The 12355-nt window shown below is 40.1% G+C and overlaps 1 long non-coding RNA gene across 1 annotated transcript; it reads right to left on the reverse strand.

The window, feature by feature from the left end:
- Nucleotides 1-3234: 3234 nt before the first annotated feature.
- Nucleotides 3235-6510, reverse strand: LOC116002021. Its single transcript, XR_004094343.1, has 2 exons — nucleotides 4261-6510; nucleotides 3235-4144 (listed from the first exon to the last, which is right to left on the reverse strand). It is a non-coding gene; the product is annotated as an uncharacterized LOC116002021 (long non-coding RNA).
- Between the last annotated feature and the right edge of the window lie 5845 nt (nucleotides 6511-12355).

A 12355-nucleotide genomic window follows, 5' to 3' on the forward strand; every position in this document is an offset into this window, starting at 1 on the left:
ATGACAATTATTTTCGTACCAAAACTTATCACGGTGGTCACTCCTCCGGTTAAAACATGTTGGAATGTGTAATTTATAAGAGTATTTTTGTCCATTCATATATAATAATAGTGCACAAAGGTCTTGGCATATTTTGGATGAGAGTTCATACATTAATGAAATTTGCATATTATACGTGAATTGACGAAAATATCCTTACAAATTACACAATTTGGTGTGTTTTAGCCGGATGAATGATTGATGTGATCAATTTTGGCACGAAAGTAGTAGTCGTGGATGAAAATTGATAGTAATTAAACATGTTGACCAGAACTGTTATTTTGCTAATACTCGTGGGATTAAAATTGTTATTTGCTCAAATAAAATAAATTGGGGACTAAAATTCCTAATTTTTGGTATCATCAAAATCTAATGTACATGTGTTCCTAACAATTATTAATTAAAGTATTAATAAAGTTTCTTTTTGCTTACCTGCTTAAGTCTTCTTGTTTGTGGAATGGTAAACTATGACAAGTTAATTTTAATTTTATGCGTAGATTAATTAATATGAACATTATTACTACATTACAAATTAATTAAATCACAAATGTGAAATTTTTGGAGGCAAAACAGATCAAAATTCCTTTAAAATTAATTGAAAGGAAAATAAAACTACTTAAATTAATCCATAGTGATGTATGTGATTCTAAATAAATACAAATGCAAGGTGATAAATAATATCTTATTACATTTATTGACAGTTGCACATGATATTGTCATGTGTATTTACTTAAGAGCAAAGATGAAGACGTTTAGAATAATTAAATGAAAAACTAACTTACTGTGCGTTTATTTTTACGTAAATTGTCAAAGCCTTAAATATCCAAAAGTCTATCTGAGAGAAACCTGTAAACCTTGTATCATTATTTTGGGTCAAATTTTTAACCCACATTCTTTTCTTTCCTAAAACCCTAATGTAATTATCTCATAATGTTCTGAACCTATATTTCGCGGTGTACCGGGCCTTGCCCAATTTTGAGATTTAGTTTGGGATAAATTTTGGTTTCGAAAATTATTCTATCTAGATTATTTTCTACCGAGAATTCATCTGTTTTAATCCCGGTCAGTCTAGCTAAGATATTTTTCAAGACTTAACCACAAGCAAGTGACACTTGTCACAATTTTTACCACATGTTTAGGTAAGAATAGTCAACCAAGTGAGGAGTAGAATTATAAAGTATTGTTTTCCCATTTTCTTCCATCATTTGGCCGAAAAAAACAAAGAAGAGAAAGGAGAGAGAAATCATCATCTTCTTCCTTAGAGCTCTACCTTCCATAGCTAAAATCTTCTTCACAAGTCTCAAGCTATTCGGTAAAACTTTAATTTTATTCGGTAGAAAGCTTTATTTTCCTTCCTAGATCTTGAATCTAAGTATAGTTTCTTAATAATTGTTGCTATAATGTTAAATTTCTCTTAGGGTTTTGAGTGAAAAATTTGGGGAGAAGATTCAAGATTCCTCCTACGGTGTTAGTACACTCCCGAAAGGTAAGGAATCCCTTAAGTAGGTTAAGGTCACTTAAAATTAGATAATTGATAGTTATTTGAAATATGATGAGTTTTAGGTGAAATTATTGTGTACATGTTGTATGTATAATTTATATGTAATTGTATTTTACATAATATATATGTACAAAATGTCGTGTTGGTGAGATGTGGTTGTTAATGTGCCTAAATATCTAAATTAGAAATACTATGTATATTATATAGTGTATGTACGTACGTGTAAGTAGAGTAATATATATTATATGCGTATTATGTATGTATGTATAAGTAATATAAGATGTTGGTTTATGTATATATATATGGTATGTATGTTAACCGTGTATACATATATGTATGAGTATTATGGGAAATTTATACTATGTATATATACAGTATGTGTACCTTATGTAAGTATGCATAAATGTGTGAGGTGTTATGTTTTATGCATATATACATATATGTAGTGTTATGTACATATGTAATGTGATGATGGAAATTGTGGGATAGTTACACTTTATTACCACAGTGTATGGTAATTAGTGTACTATCAAAATGTTTTGAGAAACAAAACTTTTGGACTAGGTTAAGAGTATTGATTGATTTCAAGTTAGGATTTGATTTTGTTGAATATGTCAAAAAAGTGGTTTTGACTCTAAAAGTTAGGACTTGATTGATTTCAAGTTAGGACTTTTTGGACATATTCAACAAAATCAAGTCCTAACTTGAAATCAATCAATACTCTTAACCTAGTCCAAAAGTTTTGTTTCTCAAAATATTTTGATAGTACACTAATTACCATACACTGGTAATAAAGTGTAACTATCCCACAATTTTCATCATCACATTACATATGTACATAACACTATATATATGTATATATGCATAAAACATAACACCTCACATATTTATGCATACTTACATAAGGTACACATACTATATATATACATAGTATAAATTTTCCCATAATACTCATACATATATGTATACACGGTTAACATACATACCATATATATATACATAGTACAACATCTTATATTACTTATACATACATACATAATACGCATATAATATATATTACTATACTTACACGTACGTACATACACTATATAATATACATAGTATTTCTAATTTAGATATTTAGGCACATTAACAACCACATCTCACCAACACGACATTTTGTACATATATATTATGTAAAATACAATTACATATATATTATACATGTGAGCATAAATATATAATATGTGCAGTCCAACTATGAGCTTAGGCTTTTAGTTGAGATGGAACACATACTTTAATTTGGTATCAGAGCCATGCAAAAGATCATGGGTTCGAATCTCCGCGTCACCCTCAAAAAGAGACTTCCACGTGTTGCGCTCGGAAATCCACCGCACACGTTGAGGGGGCCTCAAAAAGAGACTTCCACGTGTTGCGCTCGGAAATCCACCGCACACGTTGAGGGGCGTGTGAGTGCAGTCCAACTATGAGCTTAGGCTTTTAGTTGAGATGGAGCACATACTTTAATTATACATACAAACATAAACTCATCATATTTCAAATAAACTATCAATTATCTAATTTTAAGTGACCTTAACCTACTTAAGGGATTCCTTACCTTTCGGGAGTGTACTAACACCGTAGGAGGAATCTTGAATCTTTTCCCCAAATTTTTCACTCAAAACCCTAAGAAATATTTAACATTATCGCAACAATTATTAAGAAACTATACTTAGATTCAAGATCTAGGAAGGAAAATAAAGCTTTCTGATAGGGAATATACTACGCGTATACGACCCTGAGTATTTGGTACGTAGACCGTATACGAGTTCGAGACTACGCCTATAAAAGGGACATAAACCCTTCAGTGAAAGGACTTTGGGCCTCCCGGGACTCTCTCTCTCTACAACACCAAATATGCTCTCCCTCCCCTCTACATTTTATTGAAGAACAATGAATAAAGGATGGAATTTGGGGGCTAAATTCTTTGTTTGATCTACCTCTACATACATCATTATACACACAGAGTATATAGGGATTTTTTCCTTATCAAATGGCGCCGTCTGTGGGAATACGATCAGAAAGCTGTGTTCCTCAACCGTCAAAATGGAGAAGCTGAATTTGGAGAAGAGGAGAATCGAGAGTAGTTCCGGAGTTACCTGTCTCACCTCTGCATCGTCAATGGCGTTCCCCTGTTCTTCGTGTATACTGGATACCATGTATAAAAGAATCAGTCACTTGCATGCTATCTGGTGGGGACTCCATTGCCCGCAGGTAAGGTGATCTCCGTCATGCATCGCTGCCTCTCACTCGATTTCCGGCAAACCTTCATCATCGCCAAAGGCGAATTACCAGTAGGGGTCGACCACCGCCTCCGCCGCGCTTTCCTCGGTCCTAGATGACTCTTCCTCGTAGTCTTCTTTGTTCCTCACCAATAATCTGCTTCCAAAATGTTAATTTCAAGCAAATTATTCACCCCTCCAATCATCTTTTTCGCCACTTCATGAGCTTGATCGCTGAGAAGTTCCATCAGAATGGTCTGATTTCCTCTCCCTTCTCATCTCGTTGGAGGCAGGGGGTGTGGGTGTGGGTGATCCAGTAGAAAATGAAATTCATGCATGCAAGCTTATATGTGGACAATGGCGGTGGAGCGTGAAATTCAAGACAGTGGGAAGGGAGAGAAATGCAAAAAGAAAAGAAAACTAAGAAAAGGGAGAAAAAGGCATGTGGAATGTACTCACGGCTGGAACATTGTCATTACATGCCACCCATACTTGAGAGTTGAAGCATGTATTAAGCTTAAATTATTCAAGCTTCCTGAGTTTTAGCTAGCGGGCAATTTTGTTTCCCGGTCAATCCGTCCCGAGTAGAGTAGATGGTTTTCTAGTCATTACTGTAGTCGCAGCCAGAGAATAACCTGAAGCTGGATAAGTTGTGCAATTTCGTTGGAAGGAAAAAATGCTCCATTACGATCAGCTGGCATCTCCAAACATCCGGTAACCAGATTGAGCGATCCAACTTAATTATTTAAACTTTTCCGAGTTTTCCAATAGCTTCCCAGCGACGCTCCGACCACTGATGCCGATCATCTGCTTGTGGCACAGCAATGCAAGCCCTTGATCGCGTGACCGGCAGAACCATCCAACTCCGCTGTTCAGACTTCGCGACTTCCGGGAGTACGTCTATTTGGTCTCTCCTACCGGCTCAAACAGTACGTGCTGGCATAAGAGTGATCGAGGCATTAACAACACCGGCGGTTCCTGTGTGCCACCCACGACATTCAGAGTTGCTCGACCTCTCCCGACCTCCGAGCCGATGATCAATTCTAAGCAATGCAAGTTATACGAGCCTGGCTGCACGGTTCCACCGTCTCTAAATGGTTCAGGAGCCGACTCGCCGATCACATTCATCATTGTAACTCTCCGTTGCAGCAACAGCAGCGGATGATGACTGTGACTATATGTATGATGTTCGGCGATGATCGGGTGAGGGTATCCCTCAGGTCGAAGAGCTCTTTATTGCTATCCTCACCGGCCACCAGAGACGCGTAACCTTGAGGAGTCCACCGCCAACTCTCTCTTGAGCAGCGAATTGGAGCACGCGGGATCAGAGAAACTGTGGCAGAGTACACAATAGCTATAAGCTAAATTTTTGAAGCATGGGTCATTCTTCCCCGGGCTGATAAATGTTCGTTGAAGGGATGAGGTGACAGGAAAATCTCAGCTAAATCTGCCAGCCCAAGATCTCTCCCCCTGGTCAGTATTTTCCCGAGCATCCGACAACGGCAAACTCCCGAGCTCCGACCGCATCATGAGATTTGAGGTTGGCAAGAGCTCGTATTGTAGTTTTCCAACAGTTTGATATTCTCAGTTGCTTAATGAGTACAGTCAAACGAGATTAGATGTGCCGGCATGCTAAGCCTAAAGCATACTCCGTGCATCTTGATCCATGGCGAGCCTGAACAGCATCCTAAACCTATTCTCAAAAGCCCCATGTTAAACTTTTTCAACTCTCGACCGGGATCTTGCTCAGAATTTTTAGCATCAGCCGACCATGATGATTCCGAGCAGACTTCCAGAACCACCTCTGAGCATGTCTCCAATCGCACCGGTTACGTTGATCCGGGATTCACTGACCGGGCACTTGGCAACCTCAACAGGCCATCTCTGGGTTTTTTTCTCTTTAAAATATGTCGATGGTTGGCAGCCTTGGGGATTAAAAATTGCTTGATGCTCGGCTCCGATCAGGTTTCGAAGCAGTCGATCATCACGCGAAATGATGCCAGTATTAAGCAGGTCCCATTTTTTGACGGGCTAATTCATCTTCGGCCTCCTTGTTCCCGATCGTAAGGAAGATTACGAGTTGAGAAGAGCGACCGACCAGGTATAAGTCTACTCTCCGTATCTTTCCGACCTCACCAAATGAGCGCGCAATTGCTTTCGAGCTCCCCGGCAACTGCGGACTGATTTCTCGACGATGTAGTCGGTTATCCTGGAAATCGGCTGGATTATACAATTATGCACGTCAAGAGTTAAACGACCATGCTTGATCCCAATCACCCATGTGCTAATCACCTCCCGACCTGATGGCCATAATTGACCGGAGACCCGAATTAATTTCCCGATCAAATGCCTTCCAAAGCAGAAACAAATTAAACTCCCAGTGGTGATTAATAGCTTTGTTCTCGCATGAGAGATTTCCCGACCACTGGTTGATGCGAGGCTCCTCGCTTGTTGATTCCTGGAAGAATAGGCCGCTATCGCCTATGCTATTTCATTCTCCTTCAGTTATCCTGCCGGCATCATTTTTAACCAAAGTCAGCAGCCAGCTTCGAACGTATGCTCAGGTGGTCGGGTAGCGTGCGGCATCGCGTAGTTAGGATTGTCTATGGAGTTGCTCGAACCGCGTGAGAAGATGGTCGGATTCTGTTTTCGTGTCATTCTCCGAATGAGCAAGTGCATTCCCTGACCTCCTTCGAGCTGGTGACAGGAATAAAGATCCTCAGCGTTTTGGTCAAAGCTTAGCTTGGTGGCGTTGCTGAAATTGCCCGGAACTGCCAATAAGAAGAACCGATCATATTTTGCAGAAGAAACCCAAGCAAAACAGTAAACGACGTCTAACTCTGCGTGTGATTATGTATATGGTCGGCATTTGTTCGAATTTTGAACTTGTAAAAGTTTTATTAGCATAGTTTTAAATTGTAAAATGTGTGGCCTAAATTGTAAATTGTATAAGTTATAGGCCCACACTTAGAAAATTGTATAGGCTATAACCTTATGCCTTAGAAAATTGTAATAGCAAAATTATATGTAAAATGCCCGGTCAGGTCGGTCCATCCACCACCGGCATTGTAATCCCGAGGTCAGATCTCGATATAATCTATTACGACGGCGGTCAGAAAAAACGCTACGACCGAAAAGTCGAAAAAAACTACGGGAGTAAGGTGCCCGCTCGGTCCTCGAACCGATCTATTACGACGGCGGTCGGAAAAAACGCTACGACCGAAAAGTCGGAAAAAACTACACTCTTTGCACAGAGGAAGAATTACCCTCGTTCGCTTTGCTTTATAAATTGTACACGGTCATATATATATAAGATTAGTCGTGTGCAAAGCCCGGTTAGGTTGGCATTACCACCACCGGCATTGTAAGCCCGATTAGATCGACATCATATCGCCATCACCGGCACAGTTAGCCCGGGACCAATTCCCGGCATTAAGCCCTACGAGGTAGGCAATTCAGCCCGCCAGGTCGGCAGTCCGCCCCGGGCAAATCTAATCCCCTGGTTGGTGAAACCCGATCCCTAGATCGGTAAATCAGATCCTTGGATCGGTAGAGTTCGGACGACCGTTGTAGTCCAAAGGACTGTGCTTAAGGTTGTACTCTTTTTCCTTGACTAGCTAGGATTTTTTCCCGTTGGGTTTTTTCTTAGTCCAAGGTTTTTTAGTGAGGCAACCGGCATAAGTCACAGAGTATATGGTCAGCTTTCAGCCCGAACTCTTCCTCGTTAGCGCTTAAAGGTTGCACTCTTTTTCCTTGGCTAAGATTTTTTTTCCCACTAGGTTTTTTCTTAGCCTAAGGTTTTTTAACGAGGCAACTAGCGTGAGTCGCGAATCGTAAGGCCAGTCTTCCAGCCCGACCCCTTCCTTGTTGACTCGACGTCAGGACTCGGACTGGGGGGGCTACTTGATAGGGAATATACTACGCGTATACGGCCCTGAGTATTTGGTACGTAGACCGTATACGAGTACGGGACTACGCCTATAAAAGGGACATAAACCCTTCAGTTAAAGGACTTCGGGCTTCCCGGGACTCTCTCTCTACAACACCAAATATGCTCTCCCTCCCCTCTACATTTTATTGAAGAACAATGAATAAAGGATGGAATTTGGGGGCTAAATTCTTTGTTTGATCTACCTCTACATACATCATTATACACACAGAGTATATAGGGACTTATTCCTTATCACTTTCTACCGAATAAAATTAAAGTTTTACCAAATAGATGATGATCTTGTGAAGAAATTAGCTATGGAAGTTGATGGCTCAAGGTGGAAGATGAAGAATTTTTCCTCTCCTTTTCCCTCTCTAATTTTCGGCCAAAGGGAAGGAAAATGGGAGATCAAAGCTTATACATTGTTTCTTATAAGATAAGGATGAAGATATGTGGTGTACGGAGTTGCCAAGTGTCAAAACCCTATGGTAACTCCAAGAAAATATCTTTAATTAGACTGTTAAGGGTTTAAAACAGATATAGTTTCGGTAGGAAATAATTTAGGTAAGGGTAAATTCGAAACCAAAATTATCCCAGACTCCTTTCTAACCTTAATCTCTAAAATCGGGTGATGTTCGGCACATCGCAAAATACAGCGATGCTACGGTCAAAATAAATTTCACTGCTACGGGCTAATTTAATTAAATAGGAAATTCAAGGTTAATAGTATGGTTCCTAATAACCCACTTCCTAGGTCAAACGGGACAGAACACATATTCCTAAAATTTTTACGGTTCGTGACCGGTACGTACGATCGTAGCTTATTAACAACTATTCTAACTGGCGAAAATTATTCTGGAATATCTATGAATCATAACTCGAGCATGCCAATGCCTTAGAATAAAATAAAATTTAAACCTCCCCCTTTTTTGTTTTTTTAAATTAGGGATTTTTAGTAGAAAATATTTCGGGGTATTACATTCTATCCCTCTTAAAAGAGTTTCGCCCCCGAAACTAAGGTTATCTACACTTTTTGGAATAGAAGTTTCAATTTGGAAAGAAATGATTCAGTATAAAGGGAAAAGGAAAGTGATTGGATTCCTAAGGATATCTTATTTAATAATCATACCTCAAATACTAAACTTTTTATCTTAAATAATCATTAAGCTTTAGGTTCTCTTTTACCTTGCTCAAACAACATAGGGTATCGCGTTCTCATTTCGTCTTCCAACTCCCATGTGGCTTCTTCCACCAAATGGTTTGACCATAACACTTTCACCAACTTTATGGACTTTCTGCGGGTATCCCGGGTCTTAGTATCCAATATTTTCACTGGTTTTTCTTCATATGATAAGTTCTCATCCAAAGTCACATCCTCAGGTTGAAGTATATGTGATGGATCATATACGTACTTCCTTAATTGAGACACATGAAATACATTGTGCACTCGATCCATCACCGCAGGTAGTGCTAATCGGTATGCTACCTTTCCGATCCTCTCAAGGATTTCATATGGTCCAATATATCTTGGACTCAATTTTCCTTTCTTCCCGAACCGCATTACTCCTTTTGTAGGAGATATTTTTAGCCATACCTTATCACCTTCTTGAAATTCAACTGGTTGCCTTCTTCGATCAGCATAAGACTTTTGTCGGTCCTGGGCAACTTTCATCCTTCCTCGAATCAACTTGACCTTTTCTGTCATTTCTTGAGGACATTCGGGTCCTAATGTCACAGAATTAACCAAATCTTCCCAACATAGAGGGCTTCTACACTTCTGTCCATATAAAGCTTCATACGGTGCCATTTGGATACTTGCATGATGACTATTATTGTAAGAAAACTCGATTAGATCCAAATGTTCATCCCACGATCCTTGAAAGTCCAATACACAAGCTCTTAACATATCTTCCATGGTTTGTATAGTCCTCTCAGTCTACCCATCAGTCATAGGATGAAAAGCAGTACTAAGTTTCAATTTTGTTCCCATAGCTGCTTGCAAAGCTTGCCAAATTGTGACAAGAATCGAGAATCTCTATCAGAAACAATATCCTTGGGTATTCCATGATACTTAACCACCTTGTTCACATAAGCCTTGGCCAATTGAGTCATAGTCCAAGTTTCTTTCATGGCAATAAACCTTGCTGTCTTGGTAAGCCTGTCCACTATTACCCATATCTTATCTTTCCCTGACCTTGTTAATGGCAATCCTCCCACAAAATCCATAGAAATAGAGTCCCACTTCCACTAAGGAATCTCTAACGGTTGTAGTAAACCCTTTGGTTTACTCCTCTCTACTTTAACCTTTTGGCAGTTTAAGCACTTGGCCACAAATTCAGCTACATCCTTCTTCATGCCTGACCACCAAAAGTTTTGTTTCAGATCCTTGTAAAGTTTGTCTCCTCCAGGGTGAACTGAATATGGTGTGTAGTGACCTTCTTTCATTAGCTGATCCATTATCTTCTTACAACCTGTAGGTATAATCCATCTGCCTTGAAATCTCATACTCCCATCTAGGTGTAACTCAAATGGACCATGTTTTCCATCAACCATTTTCTCCTTGATTTTATTCACCCCATCGTCCTCTCCTTGTGCTTGTTTGATTTCTTCAAATAGGATTGGAGTGGCCAACATGTAATATAGTTTCATCTCTTGTTCCACTTGACCACCCATTTTTATTTCTAGATTGAGCCTTTGAAAGTCCTTGCATATTTGCTCGGGCAATACCCAAAGAGCGTGATTTGACTTCCGACTCAATGCATCCGCTACCTTGTTTGCTTTGCCTTCTTGGTATTGGATTTCCAAATCATAATCCTTGATCAACTCCAGCCATCTTCTTTGCCTCAAATTGAGATCTCTCTGAGTGAAGATGTACTTTAAACTCTTATGATCCGTAAAGATCTTGCAAGTAACTCCATAGAGGTAGTGTCACCAGATTTTGAGAGCAAACACCACAACTGCTAGTTCTAGATCATGGGTTGGGTAGCTTCATGTGGTTTCAATTGACGAGATGCATATGCTATTACCCTTCCATGTTGCATCAAGACACATCCCACTCCTTTGTGAGACGCATCTGTGTATAGTTCATAGCTTCTGTTCCAACAGGTAAGGTTAACACTGGGGCAGTTGTTAACCTCTTCTTAAGTTCCTGGAACGCATGCTCGCATTCTTCACTCCAACTGTACTTGGTAGTCCTTTTGAGCAGATTTGTCAATGGTCTTGCTACCTTTGAGAAATCCTGGACAAATCTTCGGTAATAGCCCGCCAATCCTAAGAAACTTCAGACTTCCGTAACCGATTTGGGTGCTTCCCATTCCTTTACAGCTCTTATCTTAGTTGGGTCCACTGCTATTCCTTCCTTGGTGACTATGTGACCAAGAAATGCTACTTCCTCCCTCCAAAATTCGCACTTAGACAGTTTTGCAAAAAGTTTCTTTTCCCTCAGTATCTGCAATACTGTCCTAAGATGTTCTTCGTGCTCCTCCGGTGTCTTTGAGTAAACCAAGATATCGTCTATAAAGACAACGATGAACTTATCTAGATATGGAAGGAAAATCCTGTTCATCAAGTCCATGAAAGTCCCTGGTGCATTTGTCACTCCGAACGGCATGACGGTGAATTCGTAGTGCCCATATCTAGTCCGAATGCTGTTTTGGGAATATCCTGCTCCACGACTCGCACTTGATGATATCCTGACCGTAAATCAATTTTTGAAAATACTCCAGTTCCCTTCAATTGATCAAACAGATCGTCGATCCTGGGCAATGGGTACCTGTTCTTCACTGTGGCCCGATTGAGTTCTCTATAATCGATACACAATCTCAGGCTTCCATCCTTCTTCCTTACAAACAGTACCGGTGCGCCCCAAGGTGACACACTTGGTCTGATGAATCCCTTCTCCAATAACTCTGCCAATTGAGCCTTCAACTCTTCCATCTCTTTCGGTGCCATCCGATAAGGCGCTTTTGAGATGGGCGCGGTTCCTGGTACGAGATCAATAGTGAATTCCACTTCCCTTTTCGGCGGCATTTCCGTGAGATCCTCTGGAAACACGTCGGGAAATTCACGCACTACTGGGATTTGGTTGATCTCAGGTTCTTCCATCTCAGCGTCTTGCACCAAGCAGAGGTATACTTCACACCCTTTGTGAGCGTACTTCCTCAACTTCTGCATCATTATCAACTTGGGCTCGGGTTGCTTCTCAATCCCTCGGTAGGATATTCTCTTCCCCTTCGGTCCTCGCAGGACAACCTTTTGCTCATTACATATTATCTGAGCCTTATACCTATCCAACCAGTCCATCCCGAGTACCACATCGATGCCCTCTAGCTCAAAATGAATAAGGTTTCCGGGATAATTGAATCCCACTATTTCTATCGAAATATTGTCATATCCATCCTTACAGGCTACCACTATCCCCGAGGCAGTTTTCACATTTAAATCTAACTTAATAGTAGGCCTTAGCTTCAATCTATCCGCAAATGTAGATGATATAAAGGAATTGGTAGCTCCCGTATCAAATAATACTGAACCAAGCACTGAGTTTATGAGTAATGTACCAGTTACGACGTCGCTAGCCTAAGCCTGAGCGCTATTGACGACGTAGATTCGGCCTTGGTTCCC

Source organism: Ipomoea triloba, chromosome 13 (assembly GCF_003576645.1).
Source record: "Ipomoea triloba cultivar NCNSP0323 chromosome 13, ASM357664v1".
Classification (NCBI taxonomy): Eukaryota; Viridiplantae; Streptophyta; class Magnoliopsida; order Solanales; family Convolvulaceae; genus Ipomoea; species Ipomoea triloba.